At 41.6% G+C, this 22527-nt stretch overlaps 1 protein-coding gene across 1 annotated transcript in view; it reads left to right on the forward strand.

The window, feature by feature from the left end:
* Nucleotides 1-22527, forward strand: part of LOC134542078 (tensin-1) — a 570362-nt gene that overhangs the window by 185761 nt on the left and 362074 nt on the right. The window lies entirely within an intron of this gene.

Below are 22527 nucleotides of genomic sequence, written 5' to 3' on the forward strand. Positions count from 1 at the left end.
TAGAAACGGGTTCGAGTCCCAATGTGAGCAGTTTCAGTCATACTGCCTGCCCGGTGCTCTAGTTGCCAGAGTTAACAGCCTGGATATGCAGAGAGCGTGTATGTGTGTCAGCGTTGAAAGATTGTGTAGTTTTGTCATTTTAGATTTTTTCTTTTCTTTCCCTCCTCCTCCCCTCCCTTTCCCCTTCTCTCTCCCTTCCTTCCTCTTTTCTTTTTCTTTTACTTTTGAGTCTTTCATTTCTGGGCTCTCAGAATGTGGTGATGATGTTGATGATCGGTTTCGGCGCGCGGGAGTGAAAGGCCCAGCCCCTGCTTCCAGGTATGCTTCCCGCTACTGATGTGAATTATTGTGGAGATGAGTGAAGTGACACACTGCACAGGGCGACAGCCCCGCCCAATACGACCCCTGGGAGCTCTCCCCGCGACAGGCCGCCACTCGAGTCCCTCGCACGCTCCAGGAGACCGCCGGCCATGTGGTAGCACAGCCAGTGCTCTGGCTCGCCGCTGTAGCGCACAGACTCGCGGCCGGGTTTCCCGATACGAGAGGTTAGAGTAGGCACCACCGTCCCGCCTCCCCCTGCACTCGTTGCGGTCAATGCCAGAGTCGAGGGTTCGCACACCGGTGACCCCAGATGTTCCTTTCTCGCCTTGCACTACCGGCTTGGAGCCCCCGAGAGAACTCGCGACTGTCGCACCGCGGGCGCGCGCGGGCGCCAGTACAGCCGCGGCGTGTTGAACGCCGCGCCCGCCTGCTTCAGCCCCTCCCTCGTCTAGCACACTCCCTTGGGAGCCGGGGCACTTCTGGAACTTAATGCGACGCGCAGACACGTCGAAGTGGGGGAAGCCTCGTCAGGTTACTGCCTGGCTCTGGGTGTACCCGTGCTATGGCCAGTTCTGCTCTTCGATCCGCGATTCAATGATCTCAGCCCAAGAATGAATCAGGGATCTTTCCTCCAAATGTTGCGCCAACACGTACTAGGACCACGCGAACTTTATCCGCGTGAACTATAATTATAGTTCATACATTTCCAATCTGCGACAATAGGCAGCAGCAGTGTCTCAGAAATGTTAGGTGCTCTATTGGCGGGCTGGAACGATACGAAGTCGCTAAAAATTCGATTGTGACTCGGCGAACAAATGGTTGATGCGGTTGCCCCAATATAGCAGCACGTATAGTCGCTGCCTCATCTTTAGAATTTTAATAAAGAAGTTAATACAAAACTAAGCAGTTGCAATTATGAATAGGGTTTGACTAAAATAAAAATAAAAACTCTTTTATTTAATTTAAAAAGTAATCATGACGAAATAAAATATTCAAACATTTAACTAAAATAACAAGCATTTCATACGTTTAAAATATGGGTATTTCGCGTGAGAAAAGGTTTAACACTGTAATAAGTAAAACTGTTGATAGATTTGTTATAATATGATTTACAATATTTTCAAAATGAAACTCTAATATTTATGTCTGATTAAATTTACTTGCATCAGTCCGTGGAAATGCCGGCCATATATGCTGGGGCAGTGTCGAACCGAGATCATTGCTACGAACCCGTATAACAGTCGGTCCACACCCAATAATCTTCCCTCAGCGCTCACAACATCAATCGTGCAACAGAAAACATCGTCAAACGCTGATCAAACCAGCTTATGACTCGAGTTCAGGCCTGAACTCCAATGTTGCAACTGGCAATTAATTCAACAAGATAAGTTCAAGGCTCTCAACTGGTGGACTGTCCTGTCCTTGAGGGGCCTCGGATGCGTGGCGGACGATGCCGTGGGCACTCCTGTTCACCCCTCACCCCTCCAACCCCATTCATTCCATCAACACTACATTCTCAAACCATCTCCATTCACTGTCTCCAATTACCCCGAAGTCGAGGGTATATTAAGGATTTGTTCGTTCATTCATTGTTTTCCTCGAACACTTACGGAAGGCGACAATAACATCTCACTGGCGGAACGCTGCAGTACAGTACAGTCCAGTGCAGGTATCTCATCCTTGTGATTACGGTCCGAGGATACGCACTCACAATATTTCCTTCTTGCAACACCGGGCATATTAAAAACATGCGCCCAAAATATTTATCTCAGTGTTTTCCGTCTAAGCACACAGTTGAAGAAATTTATTCAGGCATTATGCCCTCTTGCCTCGAGCCGCTGATCAAAAGGAATTTCTCCAGTCGTCGGCGTGACGTTTTCAAGCTGCTCGACATTCCTGGGTGGCGTCTTTTCAGGGAATGACACTACAAGAATAACGATGTCGGGAAGCTAGTGTTTTTTCGCTCGTTTCGTCACTAAATATCATATTTTCAACAGTGGAAATAGCATGAACGAGTTTTCGTCTCGTTTTCGGAAATGTTTTCGAAGGTTTGAAAATTCCTGTACAAAATCTTGAAAGCATATCAGCGATATTTATCACATGTTAGTGATCATTATCACTAATATCGTTATCATTGAACATTAAATGGTTGGGAGTCCTGTAGAAGCTAGACGTCAGGCCTAGAGGTGATGCAATTAATGACATCGCCCCTATCAGACAATGCACATATGATGATCTTCAGCCAGACGGTCCTGCGTCCCATAGGTAGAGACCGGAAAAATTCGCTGATTAATCCGGCGATAGACTAGAATTCAAATACATATACCTTTATAATGATTTTGCTATTGACTCACTGTTCATCTGGACGAATCTCAACCAATTATAAACCCTCAACCAAAAAAAGGAACGAATCACGGACAAACCAGCTGAGACGACTTACAAGTCAGCAGCCAATGAACTTGCGTTATTTGCCCGAGTGTACAGGGGGATGTGCAGTCTATCCTGAAGGACATCGAAACCGCGAATTTTTCCGGTCCCTACCCATAGGGAATGAATTCGAGTTTCCACATCGAGGTGCGTTGGGGAAACGGTAGCACCCCCAGGAAACCACCCGCCTGCTGCAACGTCCGTCACATTTCCCTGCTCACAAAAATTCCGGGGAACGAACAAGGACCTCCTGGCTGGCAGGCGAGTGGCCTGAGCATTCAGGCACCGTGGTGGACCGTTTGCGAGCTGAGGCTAGCACGCGCCTTCTACGGAGAGGCGCAGGCGCTCTGCCCCGCGCTCAGCAGACGTCCCTACGGCCGCGTGCGGACCGCCATCCATTATTCATGTCCGCAGCTCGCCACAGGACGGGCTTTCTTCACCCCTGCCCGTCGACACATCCACGACTGTCGCTCCCGAAAAACTCGTTCCCCCCCGAGTGCGTGGTTGCGTAAGTTCCCCCCCCCCCCGATCTTATTCTCTTCTTTGTAATGACCGGGTTTGAAACCACCACACACACGCGCACACACCCTTCCCCTCGTCTTATTACGTCCTTTGTTGTGTGATGATGTTCCCCCCCCCCCCCCGCGACTTCCTGGAGACGTCGGGGCTGGTCGCGGTGAGAGCTGAGCCCCACTGACGCGCGCCCCGCGGCGAACCGGTCAGTCAGCACGTCACGTGCTCGCGGAGTGGCTCAGCAAGCACAGTGACAGCGGAGCGTTACACATCACTAGTCAGCGAATCTTTCAATGCTCACCGCAACGTGCGAGCATCTAACCCGGGTAACGAGCCAATTTATGTTGTTCTCACGTTACAAATGTACGTACTCACACAATAGGGAACACGGACACGACATTTAACGTAGAATTCTTTAAATTAATTAATACCGAGCTTGATAAATACGCGCGAATTGTTTTTTTTTTTTTCATTTCTTGACGCGCATCACGCGTAATTTCCCGTACCTTCCGCTGGAATTCGATTTGCACAGAGTGAAATTTTAAACTATTTAATGAAAGGGCTCATAAAAATCGAAGTTACTCTAAGGTTAAGTTTGTGAAGGTTTAGGTTCCCCTCGTGACACGCAGTGTGGGCAGCCCCTGGCGAGAGAACAGCAGAGCCAGGCGGAGGTCTGCCCCAGCCGGCTGCTGGCAGAGGGGCGACCGCCCTGGAGCAGCGCGGACGTGCCTGCGAGCTGCACATCCTCATTACCAGCTGCGGCCCCACATCCTGCCGTGACGCCTGTCATCCACCGTCACCGAGGGGTCGCCTCTTGCCGGGCGTGCTCCTTCCTTACAGACGGCTCTGCGTGGAAATGAGTTTTAACAATTATTGTGTTCTGTCAGAAAATTTTTCAGATTTTGTTTTCTTTCAAGATCTTAGAACTAGTTTAGTTATCTGTACGCAGGAGTGGTCTCATTGGATCCACCTGATAAAGTAAAAAAATTGGTTGTCTGTAAAGTCGCTTTACGGACGATAGTTTAACGTGACAACGTCATAACAAAACATTGATGAAATTATTGCATACTTTTATGAATAAAATTGAATCATTTTTATTGAATATTCACTATTTTGTATGAGCGTAACGGGACACAGCATAACGGGACAATGTGCGTAACGGGACACTTCTTCGTGCGTGCAGCAGGTGTTCATCGATTTATTAGACGTTTGTCACGTCAAAAAAAATTCCATTAATTTCATTCACTTCTCTGATTTAGGTGACATGCATTGTCGGAATCCGTTTTGTTAAGTATTTAAAAAAACGCGAATAACTGTGACGTGAGTGGGCAGCGACCCAGTAGGACCGCGCTGCTGTCGGCCTGTGAGGGGTGTTCCCAGCGCCTCGTGCCTCGTGGGAGGCACCTGGGGGTGAACTCTCCACCTGGGTGTAAGTGGTCCTCACACCCGGGGGGCGAGGACCCCCTGACGGGACCCAGGATTGCTCATGAGCGCGGGGTGTTCCTCCCCGGCCTCTAGGTCTGCCTCGCCGGACCCGCCAGACCACCCTCCGGACCCGCGTGAACAAGAAACATTTACATCCACCCCCCTCCTCCGTTACCATCAACACATTGCTAGCCAGATCTTTATCGTGTGTCGCAGGACAATCAAGAGTTGGTCTCACGCGCCACGTTTAGCTCTCTTGCAGTTTACGTTTCGTCATACACCTGTTCACAGGAATACCTACGGAGAGTTATCTATTTTAAGTAAAAAAAAAAAGGTATCGTCAGTGTTAATAATCATGATCATTTCCGTGACATGTTTCGTAAGTTATTTTGCAATACCGTATGTGTATTCTGATATATTTAAAGAACACACATACTGTGTACGTCTGAGCTGTCGTCGTTGTGTTGTCAGAACGACCTGTTTAATTTCATCGCTGGGTTCGCATGCGTGTCGTATTGTTGGTGTGCTGTCCAGATTATCTGTTTAGTATCATTGTTGGGCTTATCTGTCTGTCATAGTGTTGTCCAAGTTTCTTTGTTTGCATTTTAATATTTTTGATGTATAAACATCTTAGCTCTTGGTGTACGTAATTTGTTAGGAGTAATCTCGTGAAAATAAGACGAATGTTGATGAATGGATATGCAACAGAAAGATGGTGGACCCACGTTTAGAAACATAAACCCGTATACAGTCACTTTCGTGAACATTGGGGTACTCACCTAACGTATTGGTGAGCCAAATTAAACTTCATGATAGTGAAACTACCCTAGAATATGTTTGGTAAACTAAATTAGTCACAGTAAAAAGCAATCCCAAGTTTTAAAATACTTAAAGAAACTGGCATTACAATATTGATAATATATAATCTCCTTCCCAAAGTCCGAATGTTGATAGGATCAGGGGGTAATTTTTGACGTGGTTCAAACCTCGGGATTCGAAAAAGGTTTTTTACTTGTTTTTTTAAATAACAGATGATTGAATTATAAAAATTGTGCTTTAAGTAAATATGTTTAAACACGATTTATTTATCTTATTACTCAGTCCATAAGATTGATTTTTTCGTACTCCGTAGGCCGAGATCCCTTATTTTTACTTAAAATAAATTAGGAAATGAATGTCTGTAAATTCTCATTGGTAGTTTAAAAAATAAACATTTTCTCTATGCTACAAAATGCAAAATAGCAATAGTGTATGTCCAAAAAAAATTTAATCAAAATTGCCCTTTGCAAGAACCATTCAAAGAACGTAAGAAAAATGAAATGAACACAGCGTGTGGAAACAGCCATAACACGTGGCGGACTTGAAACAGTAGGACCAGGAATCGAGTTGTAGAGAACTTCGCACTTTCTGACGCGGCATTGCTAGTGTGCTTCGGGGCAGAAACTTACGGAGAAGATAAAGGAAGGGCGAAGAGAGGAGAAAAGAATAACGGGAATGGTCGGAGACGGCTCGCATGTGAGGACGTGACTGAAGAACAAAGTAGGCGGGAATGGAAATAAAAGTGAAGTACGCAGCGAGGACATAAAAACCGGGAAAATATCAAAGAGAAAGGATTCAAAAGGATCCTTTGTCGGCGACACAATTTTTTTTTATCATCCGCCAAGACCAACTCATACGTGAAGATCGGAAAACAATCCCGGGTTCCAATGGCCTTTAGGTTAGATTCTACAGTTCTGTGAATACTCGGGCCTCTCTTTTGTGGAAGGATAACGTGGATGTGAGAAAGATTTTGAAAAATTATTCTTGTTTTGATTTCTTAAACTATTTTTTTGTTTATTTGTGTTAAATTGGCGTTATAAAAACAAGTCTATGTTTTTAATTTAATAATCTGTGTGTCATTGACAACAGCTTTTTATTACCTTAATATTTCCCTATAATTTTATGCAAAAATAAATGTATTGTATTTATTTGTGATATTTTTTGAAGTTAGCACTGTTTTAAAGTATTTTTCCATGCCACGCGACGCCAAGACGTGCAAACATTCATGAACAACTTATATTGTTGTTTGTGGGCTGTGTGCTTGACAAGACTAATCTTACATTTGCCGAAAACATATTCATCTCATTATTTCAGCAGATAAAATTTTATAAACAAATGCGATAATAAAGAAAAAAATGGGCAGAAAATTCTGAAATTTCTAAATAATATTTATTATTATGATGGATAACTATCTTCTCCAAGTCGCAACCAGCCAAAGACGGGTGCCAAATGAAGACTGGTAACATAAGTGATTGTTTATTTGTAATTTTGGGCCAAGAACTGAGTTACTCTCTCCGCAGCGATCTTTGTTACGTGTGTTTACCTCCTTTCCCCCTCCAACCATCCCTTCATCACAGGGCGCCAGACAGACGTCTGAATGTCGGCGTTGCCACTGCAGACACAGGGCACCGCCTTTCCCCCCACAAAATAAAAGAAGGTTCCGTTTACAAAATTCTGAAGACGGCTGAGAAGAAAATATAGAGCCTGGATGGCTCTCCTGCAAACCTCGCTTCTTCCCCTTATTTACCGTCCTACGTAAAAAAAAAAGGGTTGTGGGGGAGGGGGGGTGGGGGTGTGTGTTGCGTGTACTTGTGTACGCACGTTAGAAGTTATACTTACTTGGCATAAAAACAGAACTTTATAATTTTTCATGCAAATAATAAATAAAAAATAATAAATGGGCTGTAGTGATATTAAAAATAGGTTGATAAAGTATAAATTGAATCAAAACAAAAAAATTCAAATAAATACTCAGTATTCAATAGTAATATACACTCGTGTATAAAATTAATTATTTAATTTAGTGAAATAATCGAGATTAATTTTAATTAAGAATGAAAATCAATAAATATGCTGAATGTTTATTCTTCATTAAATTATTTAGAAAATAATAATTTAATAATTTATAATGCAAATAAGTTATACTTAAAGGATATAAAGTAAGTAAGTATATAAACACACACGAAAAAGTTTATAGACATTATTTCTATTACTAATATTCACAATAATAATTATTTTTTTTAATGAAATGATCCCGTATTCAATATCAATCACTGAAATACAAAATTTAAAACACATTTTTATTTGTGTGTAGTCTCTTTTTTGTATGTACCTTTTTTTTTTTCATTAATTGAAAATTTTTTCCATGATGCGCGCGCATTGTAAAAATTCACCCTCATAATTTTTTCATAACGCGCCTATAGAGGTATGACTTGAGAAAATCCTGGTAACACACCATCCTAAAAATCTTTGTTTCTATTTTTTATTATTCATTTGACTGTATGCCAGTAGGATGATCAGCTAACAAGTTACTGTGATATAATCTTACATTTAAAACGCCACACAAAATTAGTAATGCGTTACGTGAATTCCAACTCAGGACCTTGTGAAACGAATTAAGCTCTTTAACCAATTGCGCCTGGCGGATGATAAACACGGCATGTCAACGCATGAGACAGTATCTATGTTGTCAGCTACCATGACATTAACTATACAAATGTTTCCACTGCTGCTACAGAAAATAATTTTTTATCGTCATTAGGCATATCTGACGATAAACCAAATTTGAAGAATTTTAACAAGCGAATTTTCCTTTTCCTTTTTTTATTTCTTTAGTTTTTAATGAATTCATTTGAAATCTTTTCTTTCTCTTGTATTTCAACTGACGCAACGAAATACACCTTCCCAAGTTCTGCGCCCGAATTATAAAATTATCTTGCCATTACCTTTCCATCTGCACAAAAACAACACTTCCTACATATTTACTATTTGCTTCGCAGAGTTTACCCTTGGTTTATCATAAACATCGCTATAGTGCGTTCACCCTAATTTTGTCTACCTGTAACTACACACGTGCCCTAACTAACAATGGCTGCATCAAACGCATCAAATTAAGTTGGCAAGGAATTTTAGAATGCATTTCCATGCAAAAATTTCTTTGAAGCACTTAAACCGTTAATCACTGCGGTACATTTGTGTTTGGATTCATCAGTATAGGATTTTGTTTTGTTTTTTAATTTATTTACGATTGCAGTAATTTCACAGCTCCACGCAAGCGAAGCTAGGCTCCCGTGGTGAACGAGTGCTGGTGGTTAGAGGAAAGAAACGAAGCTGGACTTTCAGAACTTCACGTTGGTAAACTTCGCCAAGTGTGCATGCAGCGCGCATGAAGCCAATAGCTCGCTTCTTGCATGAAGAGAGGATCTGCGCAGACACCGGGTATTGTGCCTGTGCTCACTTGTACGTGTTTTGAAGATAATCGCGCATGCGCCTTGGCGTTGCGTTTGCCACGCTATGCTTTGGGAGAGGGGAAGGAGAGGGTGGCGCGACGCTGCAGAGGAGGGGAAGGGGGAAGTCCCCCCAGAGAGACAAGTCTGTCCCTGGAGGCGGCCCGCGTAAATAAACATTCCTCTCGCGTGAGAAGAAAAGAAGAACTGAAAGCAATCGTGGAACGAGAAAGCATGTCGTGTGGAGAGGGAAGGAGACGCGAACACACGAAATTCTAATTGAGTTGTATCCCCCACACCCCACACGCATCCTCACTGTGGCTGGGGTATCCTTCTCTCACGCCCACCCGGCTAAATATTCATGCGGCCGGGCGACGAGTGATGCTCGAGGCGGCGTCTGGTGCGCGCCCGCCCGCGCATCACCGAGGGTTACTCTTCCACCCCTGCGTTCATTTCCCTAATGTGCGTTTATTATTCGTTTGTCGTGCGGAACGCTCAGCGCCCTTTCTTAAAAGCGTGAGGTCTTTAAACAGACTAAAAATATCTCCCATTGTTCTTGAGACATGGTGGTACTGCAACTAAAAAATTATACGTGATACATATAGAACTTGACATATATATTAAACATGGCACATTATAACATTAATGCGATACATTTTACATGACATACATTAAACATTTCGTATATCATACATGACATAAATTATTCATATACTTGAAAAATATAGTATGCATGCATATATTACTCATGACATATTAAATAAGACACATGTTATACACGATACATATTATATATGACATACATTAAACATGACATATTGTACAAGGCACATATATTAAACATGGCAAATTATACATAACAGACTATAACATGAAACATATTATACATTGCACATATATTAAACATAACACATATATTATAATTGGCACATATTAAACCTAACATATATCAAATAATGATACACCTTATAGGCGTCTCGAAACGTTGACAAAATAGTGAGTAAAGACATTGAATATATATAATGGTAAAAGGCACTAATCTTGAGCAGCCTGCCGTTGAGAACTGATCAGTCAACTGCCAGCGAACAGATAACTCTAGTATACTTCAGTGGCTTGTTGGCATGCACAGGAATTCAGACTCAGAAATGGGATAGAGGAAAGATATATATAGCTCATTAGCAAAGGTACAATCCTAGCTCGGCTTCAAACGCTTCCCGAAATAATTTTCACGAACTCAGAAATAATAAGCATACTAAACCATTTTTTCTCCAAGTCCAAGGAGCTGTATATCAATCAGTGATCTTAAAGACCTAGACATATAATTGATGTAAGTTCGGGTTCGTAGCAAATTGGGAACATAGGTTTTTGTGGCTTTCTCTTTCTATCCTCACTTGTAGCTTTCTCATATAATATTCTCATGTTCGTGTTCTCCCTTTCACATCACTCAACCTTACAATTTTTTTTGTCTTAATTATCTAGTTAATTGTGGCTTTATTCTAACTTACTCTTCCTCGGTAATTTCTGAAAGTTATTTAAACCCCGCACTATCTTTTTTCTCTGTATTCCCACGTGTACGCGAACTCTCTTTCGCATCTCTCATTCTCTTATCCGCCCCATTCTCTCTCGTATTACCGACACTTTGACTCACAGACGTCACCAGAAACAGTCGCTTTTATTTTGTGCCAGCATTTTCTTCTGCATGGCGTGGCACAGAACGTCTCCAATGATCTCGCTGTCAACAAGATAATAGAGATAAAAATAAAAAAAAATTGCAGAATTTATTTTGTGCTCAGAACTGTAGGCTAAGAGTTGTCTGGAGAATGGAGACGGCATCAAGAACCCTAACAAATTGATGGAAGGTACCATTTTTACTTACTTGTGACGTTTGCATATAAATATGTTGCTATCTGTGACGGAAGGAATCTCAGGGCTGCTGAGGTGTGGTTTTGCTTTGCTGTTGCAGAGCGTCAGTGAGGTTGGCTTTTGTTTCTATTGCAGATTAGACACGTGCAGACGATAGTATGCTAGTGACGTTTTGCAACCGAGGGTGAAAAAGAGACCGGTGTAGCTCTAAGTTGTTTATTTTATTATAATATTAGGACGTTCACAATTTAGCATACCCGCAATTCTTTAACAGCTCCAGACAACCAGTTAGCAGACATAACTGGTAGGGAAGTATTTCTTTCCTCCCCCCCGGCCGTACACCAAAACGTAGTTAAATCAGCATTATGTAGACTAAAAAATACACCTTAAGGTAAACTTCAGGTCCGTGTGAAATTTCATCCCACATGGAAGGCGCACCCCGCACGTTTTTATTTTGTGATAGTGCCGCCAATACGACAACCCCAAACGTCTCTGCGTGTAAAAGCAGTGCGAGTGTGCATTAGGCTCGGCCAGGGTGTCCACAAGGAAAAGAATATTTCGTACCAACATAGGTGAGAAATAAGTACTAGATTTAAAAAAAAAAGGTACTAAATTATAATTTGTTATGGTTTTAACCATTTAGGAAGTTATTATGACATTGCAATGCTCGATCTTAAATATCACACACCACACACACATACATTCCATAGTTTTTAAAAATAATTACGCTTAATAAAAAAACATATTGGAGATACTGTAATATTATTATATTAAAGGAAAAAAAAAAGAAAAAAGTACTATATCCGAGCTAAATGTACTAAACCACTAAAAAAAATATATAAAAAGTACTAGATCTAGTAAGAAAGTGCTAACTGTGGACACCCTGCACAGCCACGAGGCTGCTGGGGATGGGCGAGGAAGGGCTGTTCCCCTCCTCCCCGCCAGTGAGGCTGGCGGAGAGGGAGGGGGGTCTGATAGCGGCCGGCCACCCGGGGCGGGCCATTACGGGCGCCTGGATAAGCGCCCCGCCGAGAGCCGCAAGGAGCAGAGTCGCTCAGCAGAGGTCCTCCCAGCCTCGCGGAGTGCCTCACGCGCCGCCGACCACCCGCGAAGTGCAGCACTACTGGCCATACTCGCCACACAAGCTGGCTAAAATACAGGGGCGTAGGAACCGGGGGGGACAGGGGGGACGTGTACCCCCTGAACTTTTTGGATGGAGGGGACTGTCCCCCCCCCCCATCTTTCTAGACAGTGATATTTTTATTTTATAATATTATTCTGCCCAACTTTATTTGTAATTTCTTCACTCTCAAATTTTATCTTAAGGAAACAATAATAATTTTAACATTGATGTATCCAATGGTTAGATACAAAAACTGCTTAAAAAGCGCTATTTTGCACTTTTAAAATCAAAATTTTCCTGTGGAGGATCCCCGGAAACCCCCCCCCCCCCCCCGTCTTAGTAAGAGGGGAATGGGTTTACATGACATCAAAATCATTATTTGTCCCCCCCCCCCCAACTTTATGAACACAGCTACCGCCTGCAAAAAAATCCATTTTTTTGTGTTAATTATTGTTCTTAAATTATTCTTCAGTTCCAAAAGGATAATCCAAAAAAATACCGTAATAGTCGGGTAGAAGCACATAAGGTTTAAACAGGTATTTATATTATCGCCCGTAAGTTTTTATTTTATTTTTAAATTAAGGTTCAGACACGTTAAAAAAAATGCTAACCGTGTATTACAGAGTCTTAACCACCACACCCAGGAATTAACGACGGTGTTACCTATTTTTTTAACGATGTACGCGTGAAGTGGTGATGAGTGGTGCAAAGGTGTGTGCGTGTTCATCTCGCCCCGGGCAGAGTGTTCGCCTCGAACATGCGAACACGTCCTCGCGGACGGAACGGGCTGTTGCGTGTGGGCGAGTCACTCCGGGATTGTTAACGCGATCACGTGTGGCAAGCCTTAATGATCTTTTACCCTGCTTCGCTCGCTCTTTTTTTCTTCTTCTATCCGTTACGGTTTTATTACCGCTGTGGAGTTAACTGCGGCCATCCGTTGTGTACGTTGTTATGCTTCGTCAGCTGCCTCTCTGTCTTTGGACGTTGCGAGTGGGAGAGCCTCCATCAGCGAGGCTGCAAAATGCTAATCGCGACTCTGGATCTCTAAACCGTCTCTTGAGTCAAATTATCCCAAACTTCCGTCCCATCTGCATAGTGTGTTAGACCGCATGACTCATCGACCTTCCGTATTGTTTCAGAGAGCGAAAGAAAAAGCTGCGCAGGGTGTGAAAAAATATACTGTTAATTTTTGGATACTTATTTCAGGCACGAAGCCTTTTTTAAGACTAATAAATTTTATTTGATTTTTAAATGAACCGTCAGAGGAGGCATTTGCTGGACGTTGTCTTTGTTGGATTGTAGTTTTTTTTCATAACCGTGAACCCAAAAATTCGAGTCCTGACTTAGAGTTAGTGTATTTGCGTGTTTTTATAAGATTTATAATGTTAGCGTGAAAATAAATATATTTTATAAGAATCAAGTTATTTAAATATAATTTATTGCATTCCCATTTTTATACTCCTTTCGTAATAAGTTGCAAGGAGTTATTTTAAAATAATTAGTAAGTCGGGAACTTCTCGCTTGGCGTTGGTGGTGTATGTTCAACAGAAGCATATTTTACACACAGTGAGATATTCAGTTGAAAGCACTTTGAGTTGTCAATAAGTGCCGCGGATGCGCCAAGTAGGTAGGCAGGTGTCACTACACTGTTCTGTAACGGTTGGCCTAAAGTATAGGGGATAAAACTTGTGGTCAGCTGAGCTTGTCACGTTGTTCAACCGCTAAGCCTGTACGTCCACCTGTATGGCATACCAGCGTCACATGGAGTTGCTGAGCGTTTTGGTGTCGTCAACTGTGCCCATACTAAGCCGTTTCCTGCATTGTCACCTTACATCATGTGGCTGTCAGCTCCGTTTCCGTCCGAGTCATGTCACCCGTTACGAATTTTTGTTGTCCGTTCGATGGCAATTACTCTTCAAGAGTAAGCAGTACGCCGCACTGACATTATGAGGCAATTGAGTATCCTTGAGACTGCATTAGCGAGTGTACGGCATTTTAGAAAAAAAAAACATAACAAATCGTTGCTTCTTTTTAAAATGACCTTCATTTCGTTATCATTCGCCTTGTTAAGTTTTATACGAGCGGGGAAACGGATTTTTAAGGACAGCCCAATTCATTTAATACAGTTTTTTATTTGCTAATAATATTTACATTACTTGGACACACACGCAGTCTCGCGCCACTCGGTCACATTCGCACGTTTCCGTCGCTCCGCGCCTGCGCCGCTCGCCGACTCGCTCTTGACCCAACTCGCCTGTTGGAACTCCCGGAACTCCCGCGGAGGACGGCGTCGCCGCTTTTATACCCTTTGCCGTCTTTCTGGAACTGGCCGGACGGGTTTGACGTGTCGCGTCATCCCTCTCGAAGCATCCTGATCAGCGGCTTTGTTTTTCACACCTCATCCACGCGGCGGCCTCAGTAAGCCCGCGGAATTCCAAGGCCGCTAAAGGAATAGGTTACAGCGCCGAGGAAGGAGGGCGCGGTGGCAGGGGGTGGCAAGGCTGGGCCGCCCTAATCCCCGAAGGTAGGCACGCGTGACGTCAGTGGCCATGTGGGGCCGCCAGACCGCTCAGATACCTGGCGCGCGTCGAAATCTTTCCTCTTACGTTCGTAACAGTATTAATAAATGTAATTTTTTTTATATGGACATTATTACCATCAGTGACCTGTAATTGAAACATAAAAGTTTCAAGCGGATAGAAGGAACTCAATACTGAACCAGCTGTGACTGAGGTTAGTATATTTAATTTTGGTAAACTAACTAAAAACGTTTTCTTCCGCACTGTAAGTGTAGTCCCAGTGAGTTGAGTAGACATGCATGGACAAAATAAGTAGTTATAATTTCAATGTATTCAAACGGAATGTATTTATAACTATCAGATACCACTGTCATGAACTGCTTTCAAGATAATTTAATGGATGATCCTTATTATTTTTAACATTTATCGAAATGTGTGCTCAGTTAAATCTCATGACTGTCAGTTGTGTTTTCCCCCGCGTGCATTATTTTTTAACTGGCCGTGCATCGATCACGTTTAACCGAGAAATGTTCAGAAACCTAAATGTATTGCTGTTACGTTGATCGTTCCAATAAACATCCAGAGGAGACCACTGTTAGTGCCCGCCAATTCAGACGGAACATATTAAATAAGACGTTCGAGACGTGGAACTGTTTTTTTTCCTCCACAGCCTCAACTTCACTGGGCGTGAGCGGAGTCGTGCTGAAGCTAAATCATATGCAGCCAGAGCAGAGCTTATTTTTTTCCGCAGGTTGTAGGTGCATATTTATTTTGAAGATAATTGAACACACCACAGAGCGTGCTTCACACGAGACCGAGTGTTGCAAGTGACTAAAGACCTACTGCCTAAACGATGCCGCCTTTTAACGCGTGGGCAAGACAGGGCTGTTTAGGAAGCAATCTCTTGTAGCGAATCAACATTAACATAAGATTAGCACCTTGGTTCGAGGCACTCTGTAATTCAAATACGCCGCGTCGCTGCTACGGCCGCTAATGGCGCTCTGGGGTGTTTTTCGTAATTAGTTCGGAACCGGCTTATTCGCACCGTTATGGAAACAACTGGCCTCTCTCTAACTCAACCGGCATCATCAGCATAAACGTTTGTGAGGTTTTAAACACACACTCCCGGATTGGTTCTCAAAGCTGACCTGAAAGTTTTTTTTTTTTTTTTCCAAATTCTGAACTACGAGTTTTAAAAGTTCTATATCATGTAATACGTAAAAAATCTAAAAAAAAAATATATGTTCCTTTAGTTAAAATGTATTAATATTTTTAAATTAGTGTGCAGAATATCAAAACAGATCTAGTAAAGTTATCTCCAATAAGAGAAACAGGCAAGATAGAAAACTTTACTGAATTTGTAGTGTCATAGTTTGTTTTGCAGTGAACTATCTTCTTTTTATATATATTCACTGAACTCCACTGTCGGCCTGAGAGAGGGCGCGCAGTGTCTTCTGTTTAGTAGGCGGAGCCCACGGGGGCTCAGGGCGTGGTGCTCCAGGGAGCATGGAGTCAGTCCTGTGACAGCTGACAGACAACTCCCGGGCCGCCACTGGAACACAGAGCCTCGCCGTGTGCGGCTGTGACGTCACTCGCGGAGCCTGGAATTGGCCTCCACTCAACGGAACGACACATCCCAGGCCGATATCCTTGCAGGACCGCCCCTCCCCTTGCGGGTGATGTAGGGCGGTGTAAATGTAGAACGTTGTGTGTCGTCTTACCGCCTCGTGGGGGTCGGGGCCATCAGTATGTAAATCTGGCCGCCAGAGGTGGCCACAGCTATTGGGCGGGCCACGCCTGCCATTTAGGGCCACATTCCCTCGTAACTCCCCGCGCGTATTGTTCCAGTCACCGGCCTAGTCGCGTGCTCCCGCGAGAAGGGCGCGGATGTAGTCGCGTGCTCCCGCGAGAAGGGCAGGGATATAGTGGCATGCTCCCGCGAGAAGGGCGGAGATATAGTGGCGTGCTCCCGCGAGAAGGGCGGGGATGTAGTCGCGTGCTCCCGCGAGAAGGGCGGGGATATAGTGGCATACTCCGGCGAGAAGGGCGGAGATAGTGGCGTGCTCTCGCGAGAAGGGCGGGGATGTAGTCGCGTGCTCCCGCGAGAAGGGCGGGGATATAGTCGCGCATAGCGGGTTCCGAACCACTCCCGCTTGGGTGCTCGTGAAGAGCCAACCGGCCAGCCAGCCGGAGTAGGGATCGAACCCAGGACCTTCTTCGTTAGAAACTATAGATCGTCTCACGCTTAGTTGGCAGTACACGCGCTGTTGCCCGATCTCTAACACGTTACGAAGAAGTTCCAGGGGGAATGTGCTCCTTAATAATTTTGGGTGCACAAGAAGCACTTTAAGAATCCATTCAGATAATTTATAATGTTTCAGGCGTATACCTACTATCACGCTCATAAATCTGTAATAAATCGCCTCTTTTTATCTTAACACAAGAAACAATTCACTCATCCATTGATACAAATTGTAATTTTCACGTGATAAATAAATAAACAATATCCAATACCAATTTTAATTACCTATTCTTTTTGGCAACAGAACACGTTGAAACAAGGACAGCGCTCACGGCAGTCGGTCTGTGTTACAAAAAGAGAGAAAACGTCAATTTTAATCCACACTAAAATCTAAGAATGGGACACACTATAGCAAGAGAGGCGTGCGTGGCAGTGAAAGAGTGTTCTTGCGGGAGAACTCTACTCGGGACTTGAAAACGACGATTGTCACAAGCGTTGAGCTGAACGCGTACGAGTATTGTTCAGGACAGTCTGGGCGACCTTCAGGTCGTGTCTGAGAGCACTTGAAGCATATTCTCATGTGTGCTTGTTCCCGGAAGGGACACAACGAGGGCTGTCCTAACTAGAAGTGAAGTATGCAAGTATGCAGATTTACGAATATGTGTACTTTTCGGCTTTTCGCGTACTTATATGTAAACAAACATCGTAATCCGTCTCCCTCTCTCCATATTTATGTACCCCGTATCTCTTTTCCTGTCACTCTCTCTTTCTCTTCCTTCCCTTTTCCAATCTCTATTCTCCCTCTATCCTATCCTACTCTCTATTTATCTATCTCCTCTCCCTTTTACCTCACCTCTCTCGTCCTTTTCCTCTCTCTTTCGCACTCATTCTCCTGAACGTATACCATTTTGATTTCTAGTAGAACTTAAGTGAAAGCAACAGCCCTCATTTACAGCAATTTGAAAATATAGTTTGTAGCTTAGTGTTGAAGGTTGTGTTATATGTTATCTTGTTTGTCTTGGATGTGTGTAGTTAGCAGTCGAGCAGTGAGTTGCTTTGGGTGTGTCTAGGTGTGGGCGGAGTCGTCTCCCCGCTTGTTGTCTGCCTTAAGTTGCACCAGCCGCTGTACTGTGTTGGTCTGCGCACTGTGCGTCCGCCTCATTCGTTATTCATACGCCGTCTGCGGTGCGTGGGTCGGGCAGGGGTGTCTATACAAGGAGCTCAGCAATCAACACGCCGAGATTAAAGCAGCAGTACAATTGTAATGAGATCAACGACACGATAAGCCGTCCTTCGAGCTCGGGGCACACTGGCCACAGGGTTTCACTGTCTGGACGAGTTCACGAATCAATCTTGTGAACAAGGACAGTTCTCAAGTACTCGAATGTAGGCTACGTTAAAAAAAAGTAATTGCAACATATTATTTGACTAGCAGATAAGTAATTGCAACATATTATTTGACTAGCAGATGTATGATTCAGATCCAATAAAGAAACGCGCATAAGAGAAGGGAAGAATCAGTATAAATATAAAACAAAGAAATAAATATATATTTTTTCAAAAGCCATTTATTGTAAACGTTTAGTCTGGTTTCTGGCAAATTTTTGTTCCTGTCAATAAAATACTTAGGGATCTCAATATTCTGCGAAGTAAATTCTTAATCGATATTTACGTATCGTATCACAAAAATCAGTGAATTAAAAGGTGGGGGGGGGGGGGGGCATGTGAGAGTAGAGATTCTTTCAACGTCTTGAGTTACGTGAAACACAAGATGTCGCTGCCTCTCTGAGGAGATTTGCATAATCGACTGTCACGTGTTGGTTGTAGTAAAAAGTACGGCGAGTGAGAAAAAAACTTTACCATGCGCGTCGTGAAAATATCTTCGTTTCTGGGATGGAGGTAGGTTCCTAAGTTTAGTTACTTTAAGTCCTAAGTTAAGGCAGAGTAATTGCGCGAGTAAACAGTGCCAAAAATTTCAAAAGTGACTGAATATTGTTTTTAAAATAATTAATTAAATAAAAGAAAAAAATACTTCTAAGAAATTGTGTTATTGGTGGCCTTTAAGTTGGACACCTTTCTGGTTGCATGATTGGGCCGATAACATTTTTCCTGAGATCAACTTCAGGCAATTCGTGAATTATTATAACGTCTGGTACAGCAGCAGTACTTCAATTTCTAGCCTATCGCCAGATCACTCCGCTGAATTATTAGATCTCTGTAATGATTCGCAAAAGGTTAAACTCTAAAGTGTAAACAACACGTAATCTGCTTCAATTTCTACTATATTTGTAACTGCACTTTCAGAACTTGGGGCAAAGGAAAGCATACTCCATTTGATTAACCTGCAAAATGTTTCACTTACTTATGTATATTCTTTTCAGAATTTCGTACCAACTTGAAAGGGCTGGCGTAAAAGTAAAGGAAGTAAGCAGGAATTTTTTATGTGTAACATCTTAGCTCTCGGTATACGCATTTAGTAGGAGTAATTACGTGAATAGAACCTAAGTCGCATGGAACGGAAATGTGTAACCACGGTGCTGCCATCTGTGGCGAATGGCGCGAACCATATTTCACAAAGCGAAAGGTAAATTTATAGTATTAAATGTTTAATGAATTTTAAAAAGCTGGGCAGTATTTTAATAAAATTTACTGTCGAAAATCATGTCCAAAGCCTTGGTTTGGTATTTTTCAAGGATTTCTTTTCGCTTTTATCGGAGCCGTTTCATTATATGTTATAAAATTTTGCTCTGAAAATCGAATGATTCGATAGCATCTGCTCCGACAACAAATTTTAGTGACGGGTGCGGAAACTATGTGCGTGTGATTCGCGACAATAAATCATGTTGAAAACACAATTTGCGTATTCATTTATTACGCTCGGCATTATTTTTAAAGAACTATACGTTGAACTTCGTGTTCGAGTTTCGTATTATAGGTGTATTTGCAACATGAGAACACAAGAACTTACTCGCGGCCGAGGTAAGAGGCCGTGTCAGTAAATGTTTATTTCCAATATTCTGCTCTAGAAGTTCTCTCTTTTAACAGTGAGATTTAGTGGCTTTTTCAACCGAAGGAACTGTAGCCGCAGCGCGTGATAAAGCTACTATACCCTTATCACATGATTAGTGGGAAGGTTGACAGCTCGAGTTTACTCGACGAAAAATGTATCTGGTTCCTCGACAATCTGAGAGGATGACAATCTGACCGGCGGCTCACTAGGAAATTGCAGATGCAGGGATTCAGAATCAAGAAACCTCACTTTAACAAATGTAGTATGAGTCGTATCTAAAACTAAAACTAAAAATTTTAATACTTTAAACGTATCGGAATACAATTAATCTTCAAACATGTGGTAATTATTCTTTATCTGGATGTAATAGTCCGTGAAAAATAATGTTAGTTGACATTAAAAAGTATACGAAATTCATCATGTAACGTTTTAAAAGGATAATAACATAAATGCATATGCTTAGATATTGCATATGCATCACACACAATCTAAATACAATCTCACTTAAGTCAGACTACCTAATTTTTTACAATGCACCATCATACAGTTTAACAGAGGTAGGTGAACCTCTTATCGACGTTGTTTCAAAGAATTTAAATTTACAAATATTACTATTTATCTTAATACGATATGTAGCCTACCTTTATGAATACGAACATACAAAAAAAAATATTGAATTTATCACATTACACAAGACTAAAACACTAACAAAACTTAATTTTATACATTGCTGTAGCATATTAGAAGACGAAATAACTCACAAGACTAACATTAAGAGGGCTGCATTACAAATTTACTTTACAGAGAAGAAAATATCCTTTCAGGATATTTCATTACCTCATTGATTACATAATACTGCCGTTGATGTGATCGTAGATATAAAGTATTTAAAAAATATATTCCATTATGTTTATGTAAATATTTTGAAAACGTTATTGCTTAAAGATGCTCATTATTTAAATAATAACGAATTTTTTACTTTTATGTACTGAACAAACAAAATACTTATAAGTTAATAAGAATAAGCTTAGTTGAGTAACATCTTCAATTTGTATTGAATTCAATGTACATATCGAAAATCATGTACAATGAATGCAACAGATTGAATTCAATAAATATTTGATCTTGTGAAACGGCCATAATATTGATGTAGATTAGGGACCGGAAAAATTCGCGGTTTCGACGGCCTTCAGGATAGACTGCACATTCCCCTGTACACTCGGGCAAATAACGGCAGTTCATTTGCTGCTGACTTGTTAGTCGTCTCAGCTTGTTTGTCTGTGATTCGATCCTTCTTTGGTTGGTGTTTTATAATTGGTTGAGATTCGTCCAGATGAACAGTAAGCCAATAGCAAAATCATCTAAAAGGTATATGTATTTGACTTCTAGCCTATCGCCGAATGAATCCGCGAATTTTTCCGGTCTCTATTAATTATAGATGCTCACATGCATCGTGAGAGTCCGTATAAAGCCTATTACAATTCTATAAGTATACATTAAAATGCTTTTAAAATATACATGTGTAATATAATTAAAACTTGTTTAAGTAAGATCATCACAAAAAAAATGAAAATCCTTCAACAGTAAGTGATGTTTTATAAGATTTTAACAAAACACATCTTACAATAAGAGAATACTAATCATACCACATAATTCAACACAAAATATACATTCCAGTAGGCGCTACGTAAAAACAACTTCTATTTTTATGCTGATTACTCTGCATTGTTTTATATATATATCATTATTTCTAACTTTTAATATTCTCTACACATTAACTGAAATTACTTATTTACAGAGTCTTAGCTAATGTTGGTCTGGACCACATACAGTTCGTACGATATCTCTACGCAAAACACATACAGTTCATTATTAGTAATATCAATTATATTTCATGAACATAATGAAATTAGTATAGGCCCTAGGTTGTTCACTGTTAATTGAGTACTTCTGAAGTATTTTCATTGTGAGTTAACATACATACCAAATGCCATTCTTCCAGTAAAGTTACAAAGAAGACAACAAGATAATATAAATATGTATGTAGTACCATATTTTAAACTCCTATTAAATGAATAATAACTCAATCTCTATTCTGGACTATTAAGTAATAATTTTTATTACTGTTATTTATAACTTAAATAAAATGACAACTAACAAATTAGTAAAAAATAGAATTACGTGCGATATAGTGTGACATTTGTACTTGGACGGCAAACGAATATAATAAAATGTCTATGACAATGTTAACTTTACTCATTATTATGGAAAGAAACAAAATGGGCAGATAAGCATATTCTACGCTGACATTTAAAAATGCTCAATTCAAAATGAACATTCCCTAGCAAGAAAATTTATTTTATATCACCACAAAAAATCAAACTGTTGCGTCATTTTCCCGATGACAAACAAAAAAGTTGTATGGTCGCGAATAATACATTCGTATAGCGTCACATCAGCGGAATATTCCCTTGGCATAAATGTGTGAAGTCTGTGGCACTTATGGAGAAGTAAACCTTCGCTCGAACACAAAAACAAATGAACGAACAGCTTTTTTTTTTTGATAAGATGTGCAATCGGAGACCCCTGGGGTGGTTGAAGAGTGTCAGGTCCGTCGCCAGACCAGATAGTAAAAGCTCAGGGGCTGAGGATAGAAAAGGCATATCTCCAAATTATTAAGTATAAATGTTGTCATGTAATTGTTAAAGACTTGATTACACCCAGGTTTATAAACCCATCATGATCATGAAGACACTGATCGGAAGGTAATGTGCAATACATTTCAATGGCGTTTTCAGTTTTTGCTAAATAATTATAAA

Source organism: Bacillus rossius (genome assembly GCF_032445375.1).
Source record: "Bacillus rossius redtenbacheri isolate Brsri chromosome 4 unlocalized genomic scaffold, Brsri_v3 Brsri_v3_scf4_2, whole genome shotgun sequence".
Lineage (NCBI taxonomy): Eukaryota > Metazoa > Arthropoda > Insecta > Phasmatodea > Bacillidae > Bacillus > Bacillus rossius.